Source organism: Geotrypetes seraphini, chromosome 6 (genome assembly GCF_902459505.1).
Source record: "Geotrypetes seraphini chromosome 6, aGeoSer1.1, whole genome shotgun sequence".
NCBI lineage: Eukaryota > Metazoa > Chordata > Amphibia > Gymnophiona > Dermophiidae > Geotrypetes > Geotrypetes seraphini.
Window position 1 is genome coordinate 60997054 of NC_047089.1, and position 27822 is coordinate 61024875.

Consider the following 27822-nt stretch of genomic DNA (forward strand, 5'->3'; position numbering starts at 1 on the left):
GTTTATAGGAACTCTATGAGTGTCGGGAGCAGCGCAGGCCATTCAGCACGGCTCCCCGCACTAGAAACTGCTAGTGCAGTTTAAAAGAAGAGGCCCAAAATCTCATCTAAGATGTGCAAATGAATATATTTTATTGCAATTAAATGGATGTGCTGATAACATCTGTTAATTTTCAGGTAGAATTGCAAGCCTAGCTTGTTTTCTTGACATCCATCTATGCTGAAAGATATTGAAGCATTTGGAAATGTCAGCTGTAATGAGATAAGGTTTTTGGTGGTTATATGATGGGGCTGGGATTGAATGTTTTCATCAGGTGATCATGTTATACATGTCACAGGATTTTTAATGATTTAAGAACATAAGAACATAAGAAATGCCTCTACTGGGTCAGACCTGAGGTCCATCGTGCCCAGCAGTCCGCTCACGCGGCGGCCCAACAGGTCCAGGACCTGTGCAGTAATCCTCTATCTATACCCCTCTATTCCCTTTTCCAGCAGAAAGTTGTCCAATTCCCTCTTGAACCCCAGTACCGTACTCTGCCCTATCACGCCCTCTGGAAGCGCATTCCAGGTGTCCACCACACGCTGGGTAAAGAAGAACTTCCTAGCATTCGTTCTGAATCTGTCCCCTTTCAACTTTTCTGAATGCCCTCTTGTTCTTTTATTTTTTTGAAAGTGTGAAGAATCTGTCCCTCTCTACTCTCTCTATGCCCTTCATGATCTTGTAAGTCTCTATCATATCCCCTCTAAGTCTTCTCTTCTCCAGGGAAAAAAGTCCCAGTTTTTCCAATCTCTCAGCGTATGAAAGGTTTTCCATCCCTTTTATCAGACGTGTCGCTCTCCTCTGAACCCTCTCGAGTATCGCCATATCCTTCTTAAGGTACGGCGACCAATATTGGACGCAGTAATCCAGATGCGGACGCACCATTGCTCGATACAATGGCAAGATAACTTCTTTCGTTCTGGTTGTAATACCCTTTTTGATGATGCCTAGCATTCTATTTGCCTTCTTAGCAGCCGCTGCACACTGTGCCGACAGCTTCATTGTCAAGTCCACCATCACCCCCAGGTCCCTTTCTTGGGTACTCTCATTTAAAAACATCCCTCCCATCGTATAGTTGTACCTCGGGTTTCTGTTTCCCACATGTAATACTTTACATTTCTCAACATTGAACTTCATCTGCCATCTCGTTGCCCATTCCCCTAGTTTGTTCAAGTCCCTTTGCAGTTTTTCACAGTCTTCTTTAGTCCGAGCTCTACTAAATAGTTTAGTGTCATCTGCAAATTTTATTATCTCACACTTCGTCCCTGTTTCCAGATCATTTATGAATACATTAAATAGCAGCGGCCCTAGTACTGAGCCCTGCGGGACCCCACTCGTGACCTTCCTCCAGTCCGAGTAGTGGCCCTTCACTCCCACCCTCTGTCCTACCCGCCAACCAGCTTCTGATCCATCTATGTACATCTCCTTCCACCCCATGGTTCTTCAGTTTCCGGAGTAGGCGTTCATGGGGCACCTTGTCAAAGGCTTTTTGGAAATCAAGATATATGATGTCTATGGGGTCTCCATTGTCCATCCGTTTGTTAATTCCTTCGAAGAAGTGCAATAAGTTAGTTAGGCAAGATCTTCCCTTGCAGAAACCGTGTTGGCTGGTTATCAGAAGTTTGTTTCTTTCAAAATGTTCATCAATTTTTTCTTTTATCAGTGTTTCTGCCATTTTCCCTGGTACCGAGGTCAGACTCACCGGTCTGTAATTTCCTGGGTCACCTTTTGATCCCTTTTTAAAGATGGGCGTAACATTGGCTATCTTCCAGATTTGATTTACAGATATTCTGGAACATGTCATTTATTCTGATTTTTGTTAGAAGGGCAATTTATAAAAGATTTAAAATTAATATATATTCCTGACTTGTTCAGCAAGAGGCTATGGGGCTCATAATCGAAACAGAAATACATCTAAAATCCTGCCCAAATCGGCACTTGGACGACCTTAAAGACAGGTCGTCCAAGTGCCGATAATCAAAACGGATTTTAGATGTATCTAAAAACAGCTTAGGCCTTTTCAGTGCCGCTGTACACCCAGAGCTGAAAGGGGTGTTTTAGGAGGAGTGGTGAGGGTGGGATTTGGGCGGGACGTGGGTTGACCTAGACTTAGTTGTACTGCAAGTATAACCGAACGTTTAACTAGACTGCCTCTATGGAACTTATATGTAGTGATTTAGGCGAACTAAAAACAGGTCTAAGTGCCTAGAAGGTATCAAAAGTGACCAGATAGCCACTGCAGGGACAAATTAAAGACCTACAAACACTCACCCAGTGATAACTGCCCCTTCTCCCCCCCCCCCCCAACATACACACACACAAATCAGAATAAAAAATACATACCTGCCTCCAGAACATAGCACATGGTATAGGAAAGCTTAGTAGAGCTGCATAGAGGTAGCTGAAGTAGTCTAGGAGGGTGGGCTAGTGAGCCATAGAGAGGACACAGGCCCATAAGCCACTCTAACCACTGAATTCATGGTGAAACATGTGCACCCACCAAACTCCCAAAACCCTATTATACTGCCATATAGGTGGCACCTGCAACCATAAGGGCTATTCGGGTGGTAGACAGGTGGGTCTGGAGGATTTTGGGGGTGTTTAGCGGGGTCACTAGCAGGATACGGAAGATGGTGAAGTGAGGTTAACTGGAACCATCCACAATGGCAAATCATCCCACTTCAGAGTGTCCAGTATAAGAAAGAAGGCTAAAGGGTCTCCAAAACCTGCTTGATTAAACATCAAATGTGTAATTTCAAAGCTTCATAGGTGAAAATGTTAATCATTGACCCTTGTTATCACCTCCTCCTTAATGTTTTGCTTAACACTTGCTGTTGTTCCCTAGTTATATAAACCACTTTTAATTAAACATTACAATAGTATTTTCACTTATCTTTAATGTGCAGAATAACTAGCCTGCCCTGATGGGACCCATTTCGCCATATAAAGGCTTTGTCAAAGGTTCTAAAGGAGCTCATCTAGAGCATCCTTCCTCATTTGAGGCTAGGATTTATCTGATGGCTAATCGCTGTCTGGCTGGCCTGGAATTTCCTCTCTGTCGTCAGAATTGACATTGGGCGTGGGGGTGGAAGGATTGTAGACCCTACGCTTGTGCAATGGCTGCACGTGCCTAGCCTGTTGCTGCATAGGAGAAGCAGGGAGAAATCACCGGCAGTGGCTTGGGGAGGGCAGGGAGAGAGAAAGAAAGACAGAAAGAAAGGGGAGGGGGGCTGGGAGAGAGGAAGAAAAAATTAGGGAAGGGAATGGAGTGTGTTGGGTGGCAGGGGGCAGGCAGGGAGAGAGGAAGACAAAGTTGGACTCATGGAGGAACAGAGAGAGGTCTTGGTTGGGAAATGGAATGAGGTCTGGAGAAGAGGAAGCATGTAGGTTGCAGAAAGAAAGGAAGAAATATCGGATGCATGGTCAGAAGGAAGTGCAACCAGAGACTCATGAAATCACCAGACAACAAAGGTAGGAAAAATGATTTTATTTTAAATTTAGTGATCAAAATATGTCCATTTTGAGAATTTATATCTGCTATCTATATTTTGCACTATGACCCCTTTTTACTAAACCGCAATAGTGGTTTCTAGTGCAGGGAGTCTATGAGCGTCAGGAGTTGCGCAGGGTATTCAGCGCAGCTCCCTGCGCTAAAAACCGCTATCGCAGTTTAGTAAAAGGGGAGGGGGGTATATTTGTCTATTTTTGTATAGTTGTTACTGAGGTGACATTGCATATTTTAAAAGGCTAGATTCACTAAGCAAACCGATCGTGTACCGATCGGTTTGCAACCCCTTTACTATCAAATTTCCATCCGGCCTGATTCACTTAACTCTCCTGCAATCCGCTTCGAATCTGTGCATACAAATGAGGTAAAACGCATGCAAATTGGACAGCGACCCAATTCACTACACAAAATTTCAGATCTGACTGAGCTGGCTAATCACCTGAAGAAGCGACTGCTGGGGACCAGTCGAAAACGTCTATCCCACTGGAAGCCCTGCTCTCTGCCCTGCAATTTCTCCTGCCTGCTCGCCTCTAATACTGCCCTGCTCTGCCTCAATCTTCCTCGAATCTCTCCTGCTGCATTGCCATTCTCCTGCCCTTCACCGAAGATCTCCTGCCCTTCCCCGCCCAGCAGGTTAAAACCATGGGCTCCCTGGCCTATGTAAAAAAGCTGCACTGCCCTGAAGTCCTGCTCTCTGCACTGAAGTCCTGCCGCCCTGCACTGCCCTTCCTCGCCCTGTGAACCCATGGTTTTAATCAACAAGTTTAAAGCGGATTAAAACTACTAAAAAGTAAAAAAAAGATTGAGGGTCCGATGGACCAAACGTTGGGAACAGGAGGGGTGCTCGGTCCCTCCTGCTCCTTAGGCTCACCAACCCCTCAGCCCTTCAGCCGAGCCGGGCTGGCAACCCCCCACATCCAAGTTGGAGCAGGAGGGGTGCTCAGTCCCTGCTGCTCCTAGGCCTCCAACCCCCAGCCCACCCCTGGTCGGCCCAGGGGGTCGGACCCGGCTCACCCACCCCATTACCTGTAAAATAGTTGGGAGCAGGAGGGGTGCCCGGACCCTCCTCCTCCTCTACGCCGCTCCAAAATCTTTGGGAGCAGGAGGAAATTCCTCCTGCTCCTACTTTGCTGCCCGCCGCTGCCCAAAAGTGGCCTTAGGCCCCGCCCTGGCGTATCATCTGCTGGGGCACCTCAGCCAATCAGGCTCTTCCTAAGGGAGGAGTCTAAGGAAGTCCCTGATTTTGGAGCGGTGTAGGAGCAGGAGGAGGGTCCGGGCATCCCTCCTGCTCCCGAAGATATTGGGGAGCCTTGCCCAAGGAGCAGGAGGGACTAGGCACCCCTCCTGCTCTCAACTATTTTACAGGTACCGGGGTGGGTGGACCGAGTCTGACCGCCTGGTTCGACCAGGATCGTGCTGGGGGTGGGAGGCCTAGGAGCAGGAGGGACTGAGCAACCCTCCGGCTCACAACTTTTTACTGCTAGAGGTGGGCCATGCCGGTCAGTGGTGGGGGGAGGGAGAGGGCTTTGCCAGTTGAGGGGACAAGGGGCGGGGGCCGTGCTGCATGCATGTAGCATTTAAAAAAAACAAAAACACGACGATGGCAGGAGGGAGTTGGTATCCCTCCTGCTTTTTTCTCCGTTGAGGGGCTGGGCGCGACAGAGCAGGGCAGGCAGGAGAGATTGTGGCCTGGGGGGGTGTCGTGCAGATCTCTCTTGCCTGCTCCCAGATTCTCCTGCTCTCTGCTGCCGTTCTCCGCAGTGCAGGCCCACTTTAAAACCAAGGGCTTGCACTGCAGGGAATGGCGGTAGAGAGCAGGAGAGTCCGGGAGCAGGCAAGAGAGATCTGGACTGGGCTGAGCCCTGACAGCAGTGACAGGAGGCTGCTTCTCCTGTCACTACTGTCAGGGTGTACGCATGAGCAGGGATTGCTCTGGCCATGGGTAGGGGGCGTGCTAACGATCGTCTCCATTTGCATACAGGCCTTTACTGAATCAGTCGGCTGGCATGCAATAGGAAACGGATTGTGCACGGTTTGGAGGTTTAGTGAATCCTGCCCAAAGTCATCTGCCTTGACCTCTTTGGCAAAAACCCGAATATAAATGATAATTAACATTTTCTCTGCATACAGTGTGGTTTGTGGTTTTGTTTTTTTTAATTTTATTGTTGGTAGATCATTTTGACTTGGTCATTTTAAAAGTAGCTTGCAAGACAAAAAAGTGTGGGCAGCCCTGCCCTGGAGATATGTCAGCCCTCACCGGGGCAGAGGGCTGTTCACTGAATTGGTGTATCTGATTTGGGGAAAAAGCAAATCGATTCGAATTGACTCACCAAAGTGAATCGGGCAGCACTAACCCCTACCCACATCCACAACCTAGGAACCTGCTCAGATCTATACACTGTTGTAAGAAAACAGGATATGAAGAGAATGAAGGTAAAAGGTACATGACTTAAACCGCAAGGTAATGGCGGAATAGAAATCTCTAATGTAATGTAATGTGACTGGCTCTGCCTAGTGCATTGGGCTTCGTTTCATAAGAAGTCCTGGGTCAGGAGTTCAAGAGTTGCCTCTAGTATTGTTTCTCTCTTATCATCTTGGGAAATCCTTTTATCAACCTGTGCTCTCAATACCCAAGTTTTTAAAAAACACATTCATCTTTCATTAACTTTTCTAGTTAACAAATTGGTTTGGGGTTTTTTTTAATTCAGGGAACCATTGACTGGTCAATAGTTCATTTCTGGGGATTATAGGAACACATTGTAGAGATAGGCAAGAAAACAGGGATTGTCTACAGATCCAGCTGGGTACTTGGGACCAGGATTGACCAATGTTAGTAACAGGATACTGGGCTTAATGGCAATTCTTATGTTCTTATGTTAGACCACCCAAAAGAGTAAGACTTAAAGTCAGAAAGTGACCAGGGTATAAATCTAGAAAGACTTAAGTGTCATATTACTTTGCAAATGAAAAAACAAACTTAAAATGCTATTTACTTTGCTTTCATGCCTCTGATAGGATAAAACAGAGAGACAATTTTCATAGGAATTTGCCCAGGTAACTAAATAGTTACCTGCATAAATCTTCCAAACTCAAATGTGTCCTCTACTCAGTGGATAAACATATACACTTGGGTTTTAGAGCACATGCACGTGTAGGTACAGGGAAAAGGGATATGGCAAAGGGAGGCAAAGTACACAGGAAGGTGTGCTCAGATATCTTCCTACTTTTCTTCTCTTAGGCTTGCCTCTCATGAACATAAAGATGAAGATTAGTGCATTGTCGCTGTGCTATAATGAGTTAGAGAAGGGGCTCAAAGGGCCAGATTATGCCAATGGCGCCGTTATTGGCGGCTGCCTACAAAAGCGGTGCCGTTCACGTGTCAGTCACACGATGGCGCCATTTGTAGAATCATGGCTACATCAACAGTAAGAGCCGGAAATGTAGGCCATGGTTTAACAGGACTACATTTACGGTGCCTACCTGTGACGAGAATCGCATTTACAGAGGCGCCTACTTCCACTTCTGCTGCAAACCATGCCTACTTTTGACATAGGCGCCAGTGGGCACTTCTATAGACGGGACTTGGATGGTGTTCTTTGTAGGCGCCTACATTTTTAAAATTACTTTTTAATTGATTTTAAATGACATATTCAATTACCGCTTTTTTGGTTTCTTGATTTGATGAGTTTAATATATCTTTTGATTTTGTTTTTAATTTTACAGTGAAGCCTTGACCTTTTGAATGTCCTAGTGGCCCTGACGCAGCGGATGACTTAAAACAATAAAACTCCGCGAAACGCTGGCCGCGTCGGCATACGAACACTAGTGACCGTTACTTCCTGTAAAGACAAATCAGCTATAAAGCTAAGTTGCTTTTTTGGTCTTTGTTTCTTTACATTATGGCTTGCACTTACTTCATATAAACATATGGGGTGGTAGATTTATATGCTTTTGAAAATTCTTTAAAAAAATTTTTGCATTGGTGTTGGCCGATGATTGGAGCAGGAGTGAGTATACTACGCAGACTAGTCTTAACCTGTGACTGCTATTGCGATGCATAGGCTCCGATTCTGAGGCCATAGCCCCTTCAATCTTCAGGGCTATTAACACTAAAGTGCACTGCTAGTTAGTTGCAGTATTTAGGATTGTTTTTCATTATATATTCAATTACCGCACCATTTATTAACAATTAAACCAATTAAGTTAGGTGTTGGTAGGGTTTCTATCTTCCGCCTACCTTACAGTGCTGTTTTGAGAATTAGGCCCAGTGTGAAAGTGAAAAAGCCTTCAAATGAGTATGAGACACTCCTAAAGAGTGAGAGAAAAGGCTCAAAATGTAAGAGAGTCTTCAAATGAGCATGACACATTCCTAATGAGAGAAACAAGGGACTCAAAGAGTGTGAGAGCCTTCAGATGAGTGTGACATACCCTTAATCAGTGAGTCTTAGTATCTAATGTGGTACTGCCCTGAAAGTGAATAGCAACTAATCAAAGAACAGAGATTGTCATACGGGCAACGTAGTTTACATTTATTAAGGGTGCATCTTTAATTTATTTAATTTATTTATATATATATATACCACTTATATCCTAAGTGGTTTACATTTAGGTACTTTATCATATGTCCCTATCTGTCCCAGTGGGCTTTAAACTCTTATCTAGTGTACTTGGGGTAATGAGGGAATTAAGTGACTTGCCCAGGGTAACAGGGAGGAATTTGAACCCACAACCTCAGGGTGCTAAGGCTGTAGCTCTAACTACTGCACCACACACTCCCAGGGCAGAGGATCCAAATCAAAAAATGCAAATGCTAGACACACAATGAAAATTCCATACTAAATCCAGTGTTTCAGGCCAGAGAATTCTGAACTTGTTGAATATAGAAGCTCATATGTAATCTCTCAGCCACTAGACTTACCCCAGTTATAATGGAAGAGTGTCATAAGCATGCATAGTTTTCTCTAATAACAGGTTCTACCAGGTGTAAATTGTCCTTGACCTCTGAAATGTACGTTCCTTTGCCTTTCTGTTCAGGAAGTCAAATTCAGGTTGTGAGCAGAAGAACCCTGATTAGCAGGATCTATTATGTAAATAACTCCACGGTACGGCAAGTGAAAGGCTTAGAACCTGTTGTACAAAAAACAACCAACCACTACGCATTCATCCATTGACTCAAAATCTGAAAGAATTTCTAAACTTGCTCAGTAGCAGGCTTAGGAAACTAATACCATAACAGAAACCCTGGATTTAACTAGATATGAAAACATTGTTCTTATATTGCAAACATACTAAGAACTGAACCTCTGCTGAGTACTGGGCTGAAGCCTTGAAATTAGAGCATAGGGCAGCTATCTTACCCGTCACTGTCTTTACTTTCTATCACTTCACATGCAGTTTAATGCACATTTTCAAATTAATGATTTAACCACACCTGTTTGCAGTTAATATTTTAGATTGCAATTTAGATCAGCCTAGTGTGTGATACTGAGTTGTCCCATTTTTTTTTTTTTTAAATAATGTTTTATTGTGAACCGCTTAAACATTTTCCCTGGACCCTATATAGATATGGTGCCAATATTTGGGTCACAGTCACAATAAATGTATTATCTAATAAGTCACATGGAAGGCCTGCTCACTAGTAGCTGAGGAGATCACTCGGGAGAAAAAAGACTCAAAAGCATTTACTGCAGCAATTTACACCAGGTAAAATATAGTTGCCAAATTCTTATCATAGGCACAAAAAACCTCCACTTTAACATCCCCAATCAACCCAAAGGTAGAACAGATGCCAAGAGTGCATGCATGCCAGTCACTTATCTGAGCTCATTTGAACTTGTATTTGGTTTCCAGAAAATCTGATGTCACTCAGATGGCTTCCCTAACCTCAACAATTTTTTGCAAGAATGCTCCTTCAATTCCCCAAAAGGGACCTTGTTTCGCGGAGCAAGAACGGCTGCTCAGAGGAATAAAGACGGGCCATACATTAACAAAACTTCCATGGCAGCCTGGACTAGCATTTACCAGGATGTCCCCCGAAGCACCAAACATAACACCAACAACAAGAAAATATAACTCGTAATTGCAATGTAAAAAGGTATACTCACAACCCGGCACACAGGGCTGTTAGACGCCGGCAGGAATTGGTTGAGCACCACTGAGAGTGCTCAATCATGGAAAGGAAATGTAGTCTCTTGGGGTTTTTTTTCCCCCCAGGGAAAGAAGAAAAAATAGAGACCCATATAGACCCTCTATCATAGGAGGGAGGGTGAGGCAGGGACCTGGGGGGCCCAGATGTAACCCCTAAAGCCGGCACCGCTCAGCCGGACACCCCTGTCTCACTGAAGAGAAAAATCTCAACAGGAGAAATAGAATTGTAAGCTCACTGAAGAGAAAATCTTGACAGGAGAAAATGAGTTTCCAGCTACAGCCAGAATCCAGGAGCTAGATGAATAGCGATCATCACCTGCTGGGAGATAGAGCATACTGACTATACAGGAGGAGTGCTAGCCAATAGGACCACCTGTTAATCAGTTTCTCTATCTCCGCCTGCTGGTAGATGTGGGCTATCCCATTGGTCTCTGGATTCATCTGCTGTTGTTGCTAAGGAAGAACTTTTAAGCCCCAGTCAGATGACATCATTTCCAGAACTGCAGGAAATCAAAAACGCCAACTTCTTATTCACTTTAACTTAAAAAAAAAGCATTCCATTCTATTCTCTGATTTAGTCCATATGGCCACACAGTGTTCAATTCAAAAATCAGTTGCTGTTCTCGCTGATGGAGTCTCCGTTTTAAATCCCCTCTACGGTGTGTGGGGATCATGGAATCGATCACAGCACATCTAAAGTCATTAAACACATGTTTCTTATCTTTACAATGTTCTGTCATGCAATCCACAATTCTAATCACATATTAAATAATATATTTATTGTGACTGTGAGCTATTTAGCAGATTTTTTTGCAGTTTTTGTACCAATATTTAGGTGCCAATACCAAGATGGGTGCCCAACTTAATTGACTAACAAGACAATTAGTGCCAACAATTGAGTCCTGACTGGCCCTAATTTGCATCAATTTAGAGTTGAGCGCATATCTTGCTACATATGCTGTTCTATAAGAATGTGTGCCCAAATCCCATAGCGCGTAATCCAAAAGGTAGACTGGCATGGGAAGAACAGAGGCATTCCTAAAATGTGTGTGCAGTGTTATAGAACAGTGTTTCTTAACTCGGACTTAGAGTACCCCCTTGCCAGTCAGGTTTTCAGGATATCCACAATGAATATGCATAAACTTGATTTGAATACACTGCCTCCATTATATGCAAATTTCTTTCATGCATTTTCAGAATAGCAACTCTAGCAATTTCCATCATTTTTAGCTATATTTTTATTTATTTATCTATCACAGAAGGTCTGTGAAGCTGTGTGGATTTCCAGTTCTGCCATTACATAATGTTGCAGCCCCCAAGGGTAGGATTACCATATGACCCCCAGAAAAAGGAGGAAGGATTGAGACATCCAGGTTTTACTTAAATTGCTTTCAATGGAAGTAAACCCCAGATGTCTCTATCTGTCCCCATTGCTTCCATTGCTTTGAGTGGAAGTGAAACCCGGATGTCTAAATCCATCCTTCTTTTTCTGGAGCCATATGGTAACCCTACCCAGAGGTAGTACTGACATTATTGCAGCCCTCTTTATATAAAGGTGGCCCACCCCTGTTCTAAGCCATTTGGGTCAGGCTGAAAGCAGCAGAGAAAATATGCAATGCTATGATTGAGATATGACATAAGGTTTTGTTTTGTCTACTAATTCTTACTTCTATGACTGTGTACTTCTCACTCTGCAGAAGGCTATAATTTAGTAGCAATGTCCCAAGCCTGTTTACACAATATGGAGTTGGAAAAATGCCATTTTGTCCTTGAATATTTTTTAGTACTTTTGCTTTGGTACCAATGAGAAGCCTCTTAGTATCTGTTCCTTAGGACTCGTCTCCTGGGGTTTCATAAGTAGAAAGTTTCTAGGGCTGTAGAAATCACACCAGCCTTGTGTACTAAGAGAAATAGGAAGGAAACAGGGTTGGAGAAGTTTCTCAGAAATGTAACAGACCAATTAGCATGACAGGAATTGAACAAACTATCAAGAGATACGTTAGGAACTTGTCCACCCAAGTTGTTCATAAACAGCACTGCCTTTTCTTGTAAACTCATACTGTATTCGGGCACATATGATGTCAATGTCAAGAGAAGGGGTAAAAAAACTGTATTTTTTAATTTTTGCTTCTTGTAAAATTGCAAGCAATTTTGTGATCTGCTACATGCGTGCTTGTGACAGTTGGCAACATTTAGTAATAGAACTAACTGTCAATCCTAATAACCAGTCACAAATCAGACCCCCTCCCCCCTTACCAAGTCAAAGCCTTGTATCTGACAAAATCACAAAGAATGAGTTTGAGATGGTTTTATAGATACATGATTTTGCCTCTTGCAATGATGCATAGAAGTTGACTGAAAACAAGTCAGTTCTTTAACTCAAAAGTGACAAACCCTCTCTTTTACGAACGCATAGCGCGGTTTTTAGCACCGGCAGCGGTGGTAACTGCTCATAGAATTCCTATGAGCGTCAGAGCAGTTACCACCACTGATGACGCTAAAACTCGCGCTATGCGTTCGTAAAAGAGATGTTTTGTCACTTTTGAGTTAAAGAACTCCCCCCCACCCCCATTAAAACTCACGCTATGAGTATCTACATAAATTTGTGGTTAAACCTATGACTAAACCTGGTAAATAGCATTAGAATTTGCTCAATTTTCCACACATATGTTACCAGGCACTTACTAGGTTTTGCCTTGGTGTGTGTATGTATGGGGGGGGGGGTGTCAGAAATTTCTCCACCATATCAGTCATCCAGATTTCATTCTTTGAGACTAATATACAAAGAGGCTCTTGTGAAAAAGTCAGTGCAAAATCATAAACTTTTCACAAAACCATAAGGGTCCTTATACTAAGGCGCAATAGCGGATTTAGCGTTTGCTAAATGCTAACGCATCCATTATATTCTATGGATATGTTAGCATTTAGCGCATGCCAAATCGGCTAGCGTGCTGTAGTAAAAGAGGGGGATAATGATGCACTTAATTTTCAAACAAAATTTCAATTTTGCAAAACTTTGCACATGCAAAATTTCCTAATGAGCTGATTTGAGTGATATCTAGCTCCTTAGGCAATTTGCATAAGTTTTGTGGCACATGCTAAATCAGTACACAACAGGTGAAAAATTTGAAAACATAATTGCTCATGTTTGTACATGTTGCCATTATAACACTCAAAATCATTCTTGCGGCTTCATCCATTGGTCCCATATTCACAGATGGATGAAGCCTGTGAAATAAAGGTTTTGCTGAAAAGAGAATGTCAGATAAAAGCAGAATTTTCTAAGTTCTTCAACATTTTTTTTTCAATGAAATGAAATTATCTTAAAACACACTAGTGCTGAAGCTCTTCTTTTATTTTCAACAAGCCTTCACTGTTGAAAGGGTTAAGAAGTTTGATTTCAGTGATAAGCTTTTAACTGTGATCCTGAGTCAGAGAGAGAATACTCCTACAGGTTTGACCTTTTGCTTGACTCCCACACTGAGATAATATTGTGCTTTAAATGTGCACCAATAAGGATATTGTTTCAAAAAGCAGGCTTTGAATAAGTCATCTTGAAATTAGAAGAAATGGTTGTCTCTGAATTAGGATGAGCCTCTTTCAGTTAAACTAGCAATCGATGTATTTCAGATTTTTATTTTCTTCCCTGCATTAAGATCATACTATGAGCCTTTCTAATAGCAATACCTTACAGCCCTTACCTCAACATTTATTTTTTGTCAAATCTAGTCAATGTTGGATTTCATCCAAGATACAATAGTGATCAGTTTCAGTAAATGACATTTTAATTGACACCGAGATCTTTATCGAAACACTCAAAGGGCATATAAGCATGGCAGGTATCCTCCTAAAGGGCTTGGATCTATGTTCTGCTTGTTGAGAATAATTAACACTGGTCAACAAGCATTTTGCTGCTGGAGTTCTGTCACCTGTACCTTAACAAGGGCCACATGCTGACTCTAAATCTGAAAACAGTTTTCGTCTACCACATCCTGTTTATAAGTTATGCATCAGTTTGTGTTTATATCATTTTCGTCAATAAAGCTACCGTGAAGCGTCGGTATTTTACTGTTTCTGTAACACAATATTGCATTTTAGGACAGCTCATCGATCACATATACCAGGAATTTGAAAGTGATTGTGCTGCTTTTTCTACCTGTGAATTTTTAGATTTTGTTTGGTTTTGTCTAAGATATTATAATTATTATGAACAGACAAGGTTGTGTTAACCATTCTGATAATTTCTGTTATGTCTGCGGACAATTTACTGCACAAGATCAGCGAAAGAATCTGTCCAGCAGACTTCAAAGTGCATGCAAGCATTATTTTGGCTGTAAAGTTGGCGACCAGATAAAGCGTGGGCACCTCATGTGTGCTGCGCAGTCTGCTATTCCGGATTAACAGCATTTGTGCTGGTTGTTCAGAATTTTCTTGGTAATCACAGATCAGAGAATTATGCTGAGCTTGTGGAGAACATGCTGACAGCATATCAGCTAATGGGTGCCAGAATGTCACTTAAGATGCACTTCTTACATTCTCATCTCAACTTCTTTTCACCCAATCCTGGTGATGTCAGCGATGAACATGGGAAAAGATTTCATCAAGATATCAGGGTGATGGAAAGCGAATATCAGGGAAAGTTCAATCCCAGTATGAAGGGAGACTATTATTGGTTCTTGCAAAAAGAAACAAATGTACAGTACAAGCGTATAAAAGTGTCTCAAACATTCTGAACATGCTGACATCACTTTTGTGTGAGTTAAGACAGGTGTAAATAAAAGCTGTAACTTGTCTCCTTATTGTCTTCATGTTTGTTTTCAGCGTAAACTCCTCCTTAACACAAGTTTGGTGTGACACAGTACATACTCGCAATATTGTGCCGATATGGCAAACTGTCTTAAAAAAATCAGTAACGTGTTTCTCAGAAACCTGACGTGCTAGCTGACTGAAAGCAGCGTCATTAAATTAACTAAGTTCTTAAGTTCTCAGTAGCAAAGAAAAACTTTTTTTGTTGTTGTTGTTGACCAGTGTTATTGGAAAAAGCACACAGCTTCTGATTTGCCCTGTTTGTTGACTCTTTTGCTTTCTGTCACAGTCTTCTTAGGTTTTTTTCTTGTTCCACACTTCCAAAATACAAATCCTCCTCCTTCTATCCCCCAAATACTATTGATGAATTCTGTGTTCCATGTGTCTGCCAGTAACTAAGGAACAGCTGTCAGACTCTTTAAACATTTACTTTTCTTCAAAAATAAAATACTATAAGGATTTATATTCCTAGGCATTTATACATTGTGGGGCTCATAATCGAAAGAGAAATACGTCCAAAAACCAGCCTAAGTCGGCACTTGGACGAACATTTCTCAAAAACGTCCAAGTGCCGATACTAAAAACGGGTTTTGGATGTATTTCTTAACGACCTAGGCCTTCATAGTGCCGCTGAATGACCAAAGCTAAACGGGGTGTTTTGGGAGGAGTGTCGAGGGTGGAGTTGGGCAGGACGTGGGCCGGCTTAGACTTAGTTGTACAGCATGTATAACCGAAAGTTATATAGCCCACAATCGACGAAACTTGGACGTTGTGACTTAGACCGTGTAAAAACATGGTCTAAGTCACAAAAACCCACCGAAACTCACCAGATAAGCACTGAAAACACATAATACAGACCCCCACACACTACCCCAGTGATCACCAACCCTCCCCCCACCCCCATAAAAATATTAATCACATCTTTAAAATTCAGCCTCCAGACCATCATCACCTGGCCGCCTGGCATAGGAAAGCCTAATCAAGCACAGAGGCAACTTAAGTCGTCTTGGGGGTGGGTTAGGGACCCATAGAGAGGAGGACCCATGCCCATAAGCCCCTGTATTCACTGCATTGATACTTAAACATGAGCACTCCCCTATACACCCCCAAAACCCTTTTTTACTGGCATATAAGTGGCTCCTGCAGCCATAAGGGCTATTGGGGTGGTAGATAAGTGAGTCTAGGGGATTCTGGAGGTGGTTGGGGGGGCTCACCATAACTTATAAGGGAGCTGTAGGGAGGAGAAGACATGACACCCTTTTTGTGAAGTTCACAGCAGTGCCCTGTAAGGTACCCCACTATTTAGGTGCCATATCTGGGTGTGCAGTCCATCACTTTGCAGACCCCTCCCACGTCCAACAGGGCTTGTTCTAGGCGTTTTGGACTTGGACGAAAAGTTGGACGAAAATGTGGTATAAAGATGGACGATTTAGCGGCTTGGACGATTAGATCGGCAGGATGTATAATTTTACGATTTTCGAAACAAAAAAAAAGTTGGATGTATTTTTCGAAAATGTGTCTTAAGCTATTTTTTACTTTGGACGACTTGCAAGATGGACGTAAAAGGACTTAGACGTCCCTTTCGATTATGCCCCTCTGTAAGTTTAGCCCCCCATTTTACAAAACCGTAGCACAGTTTTTAGCATCGGCCGCAGTGATAACAGCTCCGATGCGCATAGGAATTCTCTGAGTATAGAAGCTGTTATTGCCACAGCCGGCACTAAAAACTACTCTATGGTTTGGTAAAGGGGGGGGGGGTGTAGGTGTTTATTTTCCAATTAATTAGGGATTCTTTGAGTGAATAAAAAAATTGGAAACACTTTGGGCTAGATTCACGAACCTGCCTGATCCGGGCAGGCCCGATGAATTACCTAAACTCTAATATGCAGATGGGGACGATCGGAGAAACGCCCCCATCTGCCGGCACAGAGCACAGGTCTGCGATCCCAATGCATGCACAGACCAAACCCACGGGATCGCACTGCAGGAAAGGCGGCAGAGCTGGAAGATCGGGACTGGACAGGCTTCTTTTTTAAATTCTGAAACAGGCTCATAAGAGGAGTAAAGATTACATGTGGGATCAAGAACCATTTCTACCACCTTTGCGCAACTGTCCAGTGACCTGTTTCCGGAGGGAGACCCATAATAAGGCAATCCTGGTTTTCTGTTACCATCCCCCATCTTTCCTGATTCATTTTTGTGTGAGCAGCAGGATTGCAAGTGCCACCGTGTATTGAGATGTGAGTCTGACAAGATTTAGTGCAGGAACTGGCGGCTTTCACAAATGTTTGAAGGGAAATGAAATGCTTAGGAGGTGCTAGCTAGAACAACAAAAGCCATCTTTTCAAAAGTTATTTTGAAATTCCGCTGCTCCATCCCTTTTCTTCCTTCTGGCATTTGAGGGCACACTTGATAGAGGTGGAAAATAAACAAGACCCTGTTAGTTTTCTGTGTAGCTTAGTGTATTCATGACAGTAGGTTTTTAGCTTCAAAAAACCCCTAAGATCAGGGCAGAGTGCAGGACAGCAATGGAGCAGGAGAGTTGGCAGAGGTGTGTGCGACTGGTCCCCAGCAGTCGCTTCTACTCTTGATCTGCCAGCTCAATTGGTGTACTAAATTTGTTTGGTGAATTGTGTCCCTGCCTACTTTGCATGCGTTTCCCCTCATTTGCATGCATGGATTTGAAGCGGATTGCAGGAGAGGTAAATGAATCAGGCCGGAGGGAAATTTGGTCGTAAAGCAGTCACAAACCGATTGGTACACGATCAGTTTGCTTAGTGAATCTAGCCCTTTAAGTCGTAAAAATGTATGTGGTTAACTTGGAAGTTAACCGCATAAATTATAGGGTTTTAGACCCTGATTCTATAAAGTCTGCCTAAAGTTAGGCACCAGTATCAGCACCAAAACGCAAGAAGTTATAACCTAATGTATTTTCCTTCCTACTTTCTTATAACAATTGTAGTTCTGCTTTTAACCTTAATCTGTATGTAGTAATTGATTTTAAATTGTAGTTTTTAGTTTTGACTTGATTTTAGATTATAAGCCGCCCAGAAGGTTTGTACCCTTGGTGCGGGATAGTAAGACATGAATAAACTTGGAAACCAATTATTTAAAACTTCGGCACCCATAGAATCATGCTTAGGTGGCACTCAGCATCGTAATATTTAGGTGCACCATATTTATGCCAGGGTTTTTGTCACCTAAAGTTAGGCACCAATATTGAAGCCTAAAAGCATCTATTTCACAAAGAGGCTCCTAACTCCAAAACATACCCATGATCCATCCCTAACCATGCCCACTTTTAGTGTAGGTGCTTTGGGCTAGGTGCCTACTTTTTATAGAATTGAGGGCAAGATTCTCAAAAGTTTAATGCCATCGCTAAACTGTTTTCCGGCGGTTTAGCCTGTACGCAGTTTAGTGGTAGATTATCAAAATGGATGATCTCTGTCTTTAGCGATGTTTCTAGCAGTCTCCAACACTGACATGCAAATGGGCTCTTCAACATTGAAATGAGCCCTCCAGTGGATCCTAAAAAAATGCCTAGCCATTTTCAATAAGCGACATCGGCTTTTGGTGACAGTCAGTCCAGGGGTGCCAGTCAGTGTCAGACTGCTAGAAAGCCCTGTGTTGTGATGCAGTGGGAGAAATGCCCATTCTCTCTACTGCATCACAACACCCCTTCCCTAAGACCAAGACCTGACCCCCCCCTGCAGCAGGAGAGATGCACACTCTCTCCTACTGCACTTTACCTGACCTGACCGCCTCCCCCCCCCCCCCCCGGGCAGCAGGAGAGATGCCCACTCAGAGCCCTAGGACCCTTCCAGATACATCTGGGCAGGGGCCTGAGGCTCTGATTGGCCCAAGTTGTTTAAGGCCCCTCCCATAAGAGGAGCCTTAAACACCCTGGGCCAATCAGAGCCTCAGGACCCTCCCCGGTGCATCCCAAGATGCATTGGGGAAGGGAATAGTTTCAAGTTTCAAGTTTATTTGAAATTTGATGAATCGCTTATACATAAAATATTAAGCGATGCACAATAAAATCCAAATTTGAATGTAAAATAAAATACAGAATAATGATAACAAATAAAACACTAAGCGAATTACTATAAAATCCAAATTTGAACATATATTAAAATACAAGGTAATAATAATAATAATAACAATAAATCAAAATAAAAAGGGGTTTGACCTACAGACCAACAAACTCAACTGGAAGGAAGGGAAGAGGGAATCAGGTTACAATATTAATCATTTTAAAAAGAGAGAAACATAAAAGGAAAAAACAATAGGAGGGTTACTTTTTTTTTTATTTTTAAAAAGACTGGTGCTCTGCAATTATTCCATATATGAGGTAAACGCATCTTTAAACAGAAGGGTTTTTAAGTTAGTTTTGAAATGACTAATATTTTTTTCATCTCTAATATATTTGGGGAGAGAATTCCAGGTTTGAGGTGCAACTACTGAGAATATATCATATCGTTTTGTGCTAATCACTTTCAAAGAAGAGACTACCAAAAGATCTTGGCTTGATGAGCGAAGGGAACGAGAAGAGTTGTATGGGATGAGTATCCTGTTTATAAATTGCGGTTCATTTGTAGATAAAGTTTTAAATACCAAAAGTAAAATTTTGAAGATGATGTGATGATTGATGGGAAGCCAATGTGAGGCAATCAGAAAAGGGGATACATGGTCATATTTTTTCCCGTTGTGAATTAATTTAACGGCAAGATTTTGAATTATCTGCAGGCGTTTCTTTTCTTTTTGGGTAATATTTAGTAATAATGAGTTACAGTAGTCTAGCTTTGAGATGATGAGTGAGTGTATGAGTATATTTAGGGATTTTGGTTCCAGGAACTTGGAAATAGAACGAATTTGACGTATACGATAAAAGCAGGATTTAACTATGCTACTTATGTGTTCATGATAAGAGAGATTTTCATCGATAATGACTCCTAATAATTTTAATGATGAAACAATATTAATCGGCGTGTTATTGATGTTGAAAGTAGAGCACAACTGTAGTCCTTGTTTGTGTGAAAAGAGCATAGCTTTTGATTTATTAATGTTTAATGATAATCTATTGGAATTCAACCAATTTTTGATTGTTTCTAATTTCTGGTTGATCTGATGTATGTCTTCTGATTTTTCTGGATTTATGGGATGGGACAGTTGAATATCGTCCGCATATGTGTAGATTGTGAAACCTATGGATTGACATAGGCTCAGAAGGGGCGATAGAAAAATATTAAACAGCAGTGGGGATAGTATTGAACCTTGAGGGATGCCGTAATTTAGGGAGAAAGATTTAGAAGTAGTATTATTAAAATGTACGGTATATTTTCGATCTGACAAAAAAGAGGTGAACCATTGTAGAACTTGGTCGCAGACACCAATGGATTTTAGCCTGTTTAAAAGTAAGATATGATCGATGGTGTCGAATGCGGCGGATAAGTCTAAAGAAAAGAGAATAACTGAATTGTGATGGTCCAGGTGATAGATTATATTTGTGGTTAACCCGATCAGAGAGTATTCTGTATTGTGATTTTTCCGAAATCCTGTCTGATTGGGATGCAACACATTTGTTGCTTCGATAAAGTCGGATAACTGTTCAAAAACTACTCGTTCTGTTAGCTTTGCCAAGAAAGGGATATTTGTGATGGGGCGATAATTTGAGGCTTCCTCTGAACTTAACTTATGGTCTTTCAGTATAGGAAAAATTACTGCAGATTTCCAGGAGGAAGGAACAATGCCTGTGCTGATGCTGTTTAGTACAAAATGATGTATGAATGGACCAAAACAGGAAAAAAATTTTTTTAAAATTAATGGAGGGATAATTTCTAAACTAGAACCTTTTAAGTTTACTTTGAGGAAAAGGCGTTCGATGTCCTCTAAGGATGGGAGGTTAAAGGCAGAGCATTTTGCTAATGGAAGAAGATTGTTATCTGGATTATCAATTAGGATCTCAGATATGGGTTGATCAAAATTTTTACGTATTATGTTGATTTTTTCACAAAAGTAATTAGCGAGTTCTTGGGCTGATGGTTTATTTTTATTAGCATCTATCAGTGCATTAGGTGATAAGGATTTTAAAATTGAATACAAAATAGAGGGGTTTCTTGCCTTCGAGATTTTTTTAGAATAATATTGTTTTTTTGTGAAATTGATTTTAGACTTGTAGAAGTATGCAAGTTCTTTATATGATTTTTGGTTTTCGTCAGATTTATTTTTCCGCCATCTTCTTTCCAGACACCTCAGTTGTCTTTTGATCAATAAGAGCTCATGCGAGAACCAAGGATTGCGTATTTTTTGAATAGGAATGAGTTTATTAATGGTTGTGGCTTCCTTCTCCAGTAGAGATTGTATTGATGTATTCCAGATTGATAAGTGCTCATCAAGGGTGCCTTTTAAGAAATTTAGTGTTTCTGGGTTTATGATTGGTTGGATATTTTTTTCCTCGAGTTTAGAGTAATCGCGATAGCTAATTTTTCTAGGATGCAATACCAGCTTTATTTTATTTCTTAGATGCAACTTGAAGGAAATTAGATGGTGATCTGACCATGGGATTGAAACATTGAGGAGGTTATCCAGGGTAAAAAACTGTGATTTCGGAGTTAGGATCATGTCTAAAGTATGACCTGCTGAATGAGTTGGATCCTGGATCATGGGCAGTAACTTCAAGGTGTTAGTGTAAGATAAAATTTCTTTAGTATAAGTAATTTGATGGCTCATCGAAATGAAAGTTGAAGTCACCTAAAATGAGTGGGTAATTTGATGATGAGCAAAAATCAAAAAGCAAATTTTGTAAAAGAGTTGAATTACTGTGATTTATAGGGGGTGGAATGTAGAGTAGTAAAATATCTATTTTAGGATTGGTCTTAAGTTGAATTTGGAGATATTCTATGGTAACATTTCCTGAGGAATGATCTACAGAGTGGACTAAATGGTTATAATAAATGATGGCTAGGCCGCCCTCTTTGCGTTTGAAACGATGATTGAAGGTGTAAGAATAATTTTAGACAACACAGCAGCAGCACACAGCAGCAGTTGCGATAAGGATGTCCACCTCCGTTCAGCTCATCTGTTCAGGTGAGGGGATAGGGTGCGGCGGAGACAGGGAGGGGTGTCACTACTAGTGGGGGAGCGGGAGGGTAGTTTAATACAACAGGAGAGAGTGGGCATCTCTTCTGCTGCCGGAGTGGGGGGGCAGGCGGTTGGGACAGGTAAAGTGTAGCAGGAGAGAGTGGGCATCTCTTCTGCTGCTGGGGGTTTTGGGTCAGGTCGCAGCAAGATTTTTTAAATTTAGTGTAGCAGGAGAGAGTGTGCATCTCTCCTGCTGCCGGGGGGATGGGAGTGCGCATTCGGGTCAGGTCGGGCTGGATTTTTTTTTGTGCAGCAGGAGAGAGTGGGCATCTCTCCTGCTGCAGTGAGGGGTCATTGCCAGGATTTTAGGGAAGGGGTGTTATGATGCAGTGGAGAGAATGGGCATCTTTCCCGCTGTATCACAACACAGGGGCAGCAGGAAAGTGTTGTTTTGTTACGGCGTTTTTTCTGCGCATGTACCCATCAGCGATGGGCACATGCAAATGTAGGAAATCTTCACTGCTGTCCACTGATCTTATTTGCATGTGCGATTTTTTAAGAATGTCTCGGGTTTTTAGATTCGGTATCAAAATGGCTGCGTTAGTATACCAGTACTTTTTAACACGGGTTTTTGAAAATCCTGGCCTGAGTTTTTTGAATTAGGTGCCTATCAATTAAGTCCAATTAAAGCTGATTATGAGGTTTTGGGTACCAATATCAGTACCAATTAAGCTTATTGATAATTAACCCCCTCTTTTACGAATATATAGCATGGGTTTTAGCCGGCAGCAGCGGTAACTACTCCAACACACATAGGAATTCTATGAGCATCGGATGCTACCGGCGCTATGCGTTTGTAAAAAAAAGGGGTAAGTTGGGCACCAATATTGGCACATAGTTTTAGATGGACTTTATAGAATCAGGGCCTTAGGGCCCAATATTCAGGAATATTAGGTTCTTACCTCAATAATCTTCTTTCTGGTAACAGGGCATACGAGTCCTGACAAGTGGTTAACTTTCCCTAACCATGAGCTGTGCAGAAGGAATCTACAATTTTTTCAGCTCTGCCTCCTTCCTCAATGGGCTTTACTGCATCTCTTCAGTTTGTACCAAAGATGTCAATAACCACTACAATAGGAGACATAAGAAGGAGGGATACAAGGAATTTCCCTGACAAGACACTTCTGTTCTGCTCTGTAACATGTTATAATGAACAATGTTAATCAAAACATATCATATAAAACAAAGTGGAACAATCAAGCCACCAATCTGAGTGCAACTAGCAATAATATTTAAGGAATTTGTATACTTTCAATTGCATTTAAAACAATAATATGGCCTTGTACTCATAATACCTGACTGTATGAGAAGATCTCAAGTTTTGGGCAGGCATACTTATCCGAGACAATAAGCAGGCAAATATTTCCACAGACAAGATGGGACTGTCAGGACTCGTATGCCGAATGTTGAGCGAGACAGGTGAACCTGCTCTTAAGACTGAGGACCCAAAAGTGGCATCCTTTTACACTGCTACGTCCACTCTATAAAACTTTTTGTAAAGGTATGAAGTGTGGACAGAGTTCTGAGATGGAACCACCTAAGGCAGAAGGCCTATTAGTCCTGGGATCACTCATACTTCTATTTCCAAAATCTTACAGTCCAGTCTAGGGTTTTTTGGAGGGGGTTTTGAACCAAGAAAAATGATAAAAATCAATAAACATCCAGAATATAAAAACAGTAAAAGTACAGTTCACCTTGCTTTTCTCCTCTACACTGGGATATAGGAAAGCTCCTTTTCATCTTGAGCTGGCAGTCTCCCTCTAACTGAGGATTATGGTATCTAGTGTCTTCTCTCTCACTTCTTCATTGGAGGCTGGTCACAGGTAGTCTGCAGGTGCTCTCACTTGAAATCCTTGGCCTGTTAATGAAGGCAGATGGCAAACTGCATGTGTTTCTGGATTCTTAGATACTGGATTTGGATGTGGCTGTAGTCACTTCTTTCTACTGAATTCATGGGTTGTTCTCTCAGATTCTGAATCTGCCTTTTCACTTCCAGAATCAGTGGAAACCTATTATTCTCCTTTCAAAGGCCTCTTCTTTCCCCTTATTCTTCAGTGTTCCTAAGCAGAACTGGCATCAGCTTATGTAGTCAACTCATAAATAGTCAAGTACACAAGCATTTTTCCCTGTCTGTCCCAGCGGGCTCACAATCTATCTAATGCACCTGAGGCAATGGGGGGATTAAGTGACTTGCCCAGGATCAGAAGGAGCAGTGTGGGTGCTGAAGCAATAGCTTTAACCCCTGCACCACACATTCCCCTATTTATACTATTCAGTTTTCTCTCCAAGATGATGTCTCTTCACTGGTAAGAACTCTCTCAATTTCTAGAAAGACTGGGTGATCATTTATACAATTAGTAGGTCTACTGGAGGTCTCTCATTCAAACTCTCAGGGGTCTTTATAGTTATTTTCACTGAAAGGTTACTTCAAGTGTTTTAAGAAATGAAGTATCTGTTTGGAGTCAGAAGGACTGCCAGATAGCTAGAAATTTTACAGTTACAGTCAGAGGAGGATTGAACAGCAGTTCCTCTGTAATAGTTTCAGGATGAGCAGACCCATTCTTCTACTGAAGAGAGAGAGAGCTTCAAGTTCTACAGGCACCACTACAGGGAAAGCCCAGGTTAGCCCCTATCCAAAGAATGCTTTTGATAGTGAGTGGCTGGTAAAAAAACAAAACCAACTTCTAGTATGTGCAGATTTCTAGTAACTACTTTATGGATCATATTGACTTTTGGTATTCCTGTATGGATTATACCAAACATTGTCAAATAATTAATTAGCATCTATTACCCCAATAAATTTTTATTTTGGAACAACCCCATCTTGAGTGATTATACTGGGGGGGGGATTTACTTAGAGGAGCAAGCTGATTTCTATAAGCCCTTTATCTGATTATAGAATGGGCTAAGGGTCACATAATAATAAGGTAATTCACTAAACAGGGCAATATAGCAAATAGCAATGATCATGCTCTATCAATTTAAAGTGCTATGATAGAAATTCTTTAAACAGATTCCCTTTGGTTTACTCATTTCCTGGAGGTAGCTATTCAGCACGTCACATATTAGTTCGCAAGCAGTGGAATCTAATTGATTTGTTTAATGTGAGAATTTCAGAGATGACAGCTAGTATGATTGAATCCCACGAGTGCAAGGTGATTTTTAGCTCCCTGTGATATGGCTGCTACCCAAAATTCAGTAAAGTGCTAGGGTCCACTTTAGAGAACTTCAGAACTCTGACTAAATAACTTTAATAATCAATACTGAGAAAACAGACTGCTTTGAAAATAATGCAGTACTGTATACCACGTATACGCTTTTTGTTAGCTTAAAACAATCAAATGTAGTCCATCTTCCTTCTCAATGAATCTTGCAGATGTTGAAAAGGACAGCATGGATTCTGCTTCCAGGTTGACAAGGGCTGGCATTGCTAAAGAGGCAGCATCCACAATCCCTGGAGAAATGAAGTTATGATCACTGTTAAGGGAAATGCATGGTAGTCATAGTTAAAGTCCACAATACAGACTTCTGGAAGTAGTTCCAGTGGATGGCTCCAGGCTTCAGTACCACTGCAGAAATGACCAGTCTATGAACAGTAAGACGGAGGCTCTGTTAAAACAGGAGGAAAATCCCTGCAAAAATTTTAAAGAAGGCTTATAGTGCCACACTTGCAAGCATTGATTCTGCCTGAGCTGGAAGAAAAAGGAGGAAGTACCAAATCAAAATCAAAATTAGACAATGAAAAATACAAGTAAAGCCTGGCTGTCAGTTTCATAAATATAATTGCCCAATCCATGAAAACTTTCACCCCACAGTTCGTTCTTACACTGCCTCATGAAAAATTCACGACTCAGAGTCCGTCTCAGTACATCAGTCCTCAAAATATCAAGAAATATGCACATTTGGCCAGATGAAAGGGAAGGGTTTCAGCATCCACACTCTAATGAATTTCTAGTGTTGTGTATCCTGTCAATTCAGATGGCTGAGAATACAGCACAATAAGGGTTATAATATTAAAACTTTGGCATCTTTTATATGGGTAAAAATAGTTAACCCTCCAAAATTTACATCAGTTAACAAAATCCTTGAAACTCTACAGTTTCTGGGTTGGTCAGGAAAGGAGTACCACAATAACATAGCATTATAAAATATTATGGTAAACAAAGATATAATTTTATTGTAAATGTTTTTTTTCCTGGCCTGGAATACTGCAAAGTGAACTATACTCATAAAATTAATTTACTGCATAATACTAGGCTCCAGTTACCAATGCTGAGTGCATGAAAACTGGACACATTCCAAATACAAGAACTTTAACATATATTACCAGTTGTATGATTTTCTTCCATATTCTGATCCATGCTCTGGACTATATTTAACTATTTATAGTTAGTTTTATTTAGTAAAATATTTATTTTCTAAAACATATGTGGTGTTACAAGTCTGTTCTCTTAAAACCTCTGATATTGTCTATGAACTATCTCTACATTAGAGATCACAAGTGCAGGTCTCAAAGGACACAAATCAAATCAATCTGGTTTTCAGGATATGCACAATGAACATTCACAAGATTAACTGCATATATTTGGGATAAAATAACAAAAGAAAAAAAGTGGTAAACACTAACTTTAGTAACTATTTAAACATTTTTTTAAATTTTAAACAAACAATAATATACATTAGACATATAAATTCAACATCACTCCAAACTGGATGTGCTATATGCTGACAAACAATAGAGTCCCCATAACTCAGATTATTCACCCAGTTGTAGCCCGTTAAAAACCTGTAATATCAAGACTCCTAAGTAGAAGTATTTGAGCACCAAGAATCAAATATGTCCCACAACTTATAGAAATTAATCAATTGTCCATTACAGATTTGCCATTAGTTTGGTCATCAGATCTATATAATCCATTTTTCATAATATTAGACTCACTGAGGGCATTACTGAGCTGCTTCTAAGCTCCATCTCAAGCTAACTTGCTGGTTGTAAAGAAGCAGGAAACAAATTTACGAAGATAGGCTTTACTCATTTGTATGTCTTATTGCACTCCGCATAGAATTGTAGGATATGCGGAATATAAATTTTTAATATAAATAAATAACTACTCTCACTGGCTTAAAATGAAGTAAATGATGCTCCGCCATTTTTGGATAAATAACCTCTATTATATGGTTAATTTCATTAAGGTGTGGGACATCTATAATACTTGGTGCTCAAACACTTCTACTTAGGAGTCTTGATATTACAGGCGCTTACAGCAATAACTGGGCAGATCTGAGTTATGGTTAAAAGGTGAAGTGAAAGAGACTATTAGAGCCAAAATAACATCCATTCGGATCTGAATGAAGAAAATAAGAAGAGACACAAGCACTGGCAAGTTAGATACAAAGTAGAGAATGACACGGTGGCAGTTACCTGCAGCTAGCCACGGGTAGCCGTGGGTAACCCGCTGAAATGGGTGGGGGGGGGAAGTACTCACTGCGGGCATGGGGACAAGGCCATCCACCGCCCCGTGGAGCGGTGAGTGGCCTTGTCCCTGCAGTTAAGGGAGGGAAGGTGCGCGGTCACCGATCGCGCCAGCCCCCTCCCGCCCTCCCTCCTACCTACCTATGGCCAAATCTATCTCCCTCCCTCCCTCCCCCTTACCTTTGTGGCGCTTTAGTAAAGAAAGTTACTGAAGCCGGCGAAGCCTGCTTGCCTGCAGTCGCGTCAGAGGAGAAGCTTCCGCCCACACACACGCGACTGCAGGCACAGGCAGGCAATCTCCGCTGGCTTCAGTAAGTTTCTTTATTAACACGCCGTGAAGGTAAGGGGGAGGGAGGGAGATTCTTGGGCCACTGAAGGGCGGTGAGATGGCGAGAGGGATGGGTGGATGCTGCGGGGACGGGGTGGTGAAGGGACGGTGGTCCAGTGACGGGGACAGATTTTTTTCCTTCCATGCTGTTTCTCCCTCCTTTCCTTCATATTGTTTTTCCATGCCCCTCCCTCCTTTCATGCTGTTTCTCCAACCCCTCTCCCTCCCTTCCTCCATGCTGTTTATTCTGCTCCTCTCCCTCCCTCCCTCCCTGCTGTTGCTCCAGCCCCCTCCCTCCCTTCTTTCATGCTGTTTCTTAAGACCCCTCCATGCCATTTCTCCAGCCCCCACCCCTCTCTGATGCTGCTCTCTAGCTCC

At 41.7% G+C, this 27822-nt stretch overlaps 1 long non-coding RNA gene across 1 annotated transcript in view; it reads right to left on the minus strand.

Moving 5' to 3' along the window:
* The window catches only part of LOC117362227, a 189643-nt gene that overhangs the window by 12910 nt on the left and 148911 nt on the right, over positions 1–27822 (minus strand). Inside the window, exon 4 of the long non-coding RNA XR_004539834.1 lies at positions 11365–11598. This is a non-coding gene — a long non-coding RNA (uncharacterized LOC117362227). The remainder of the gene's footprint in view (positions 1–11364; positions 11599–27822) is intronic.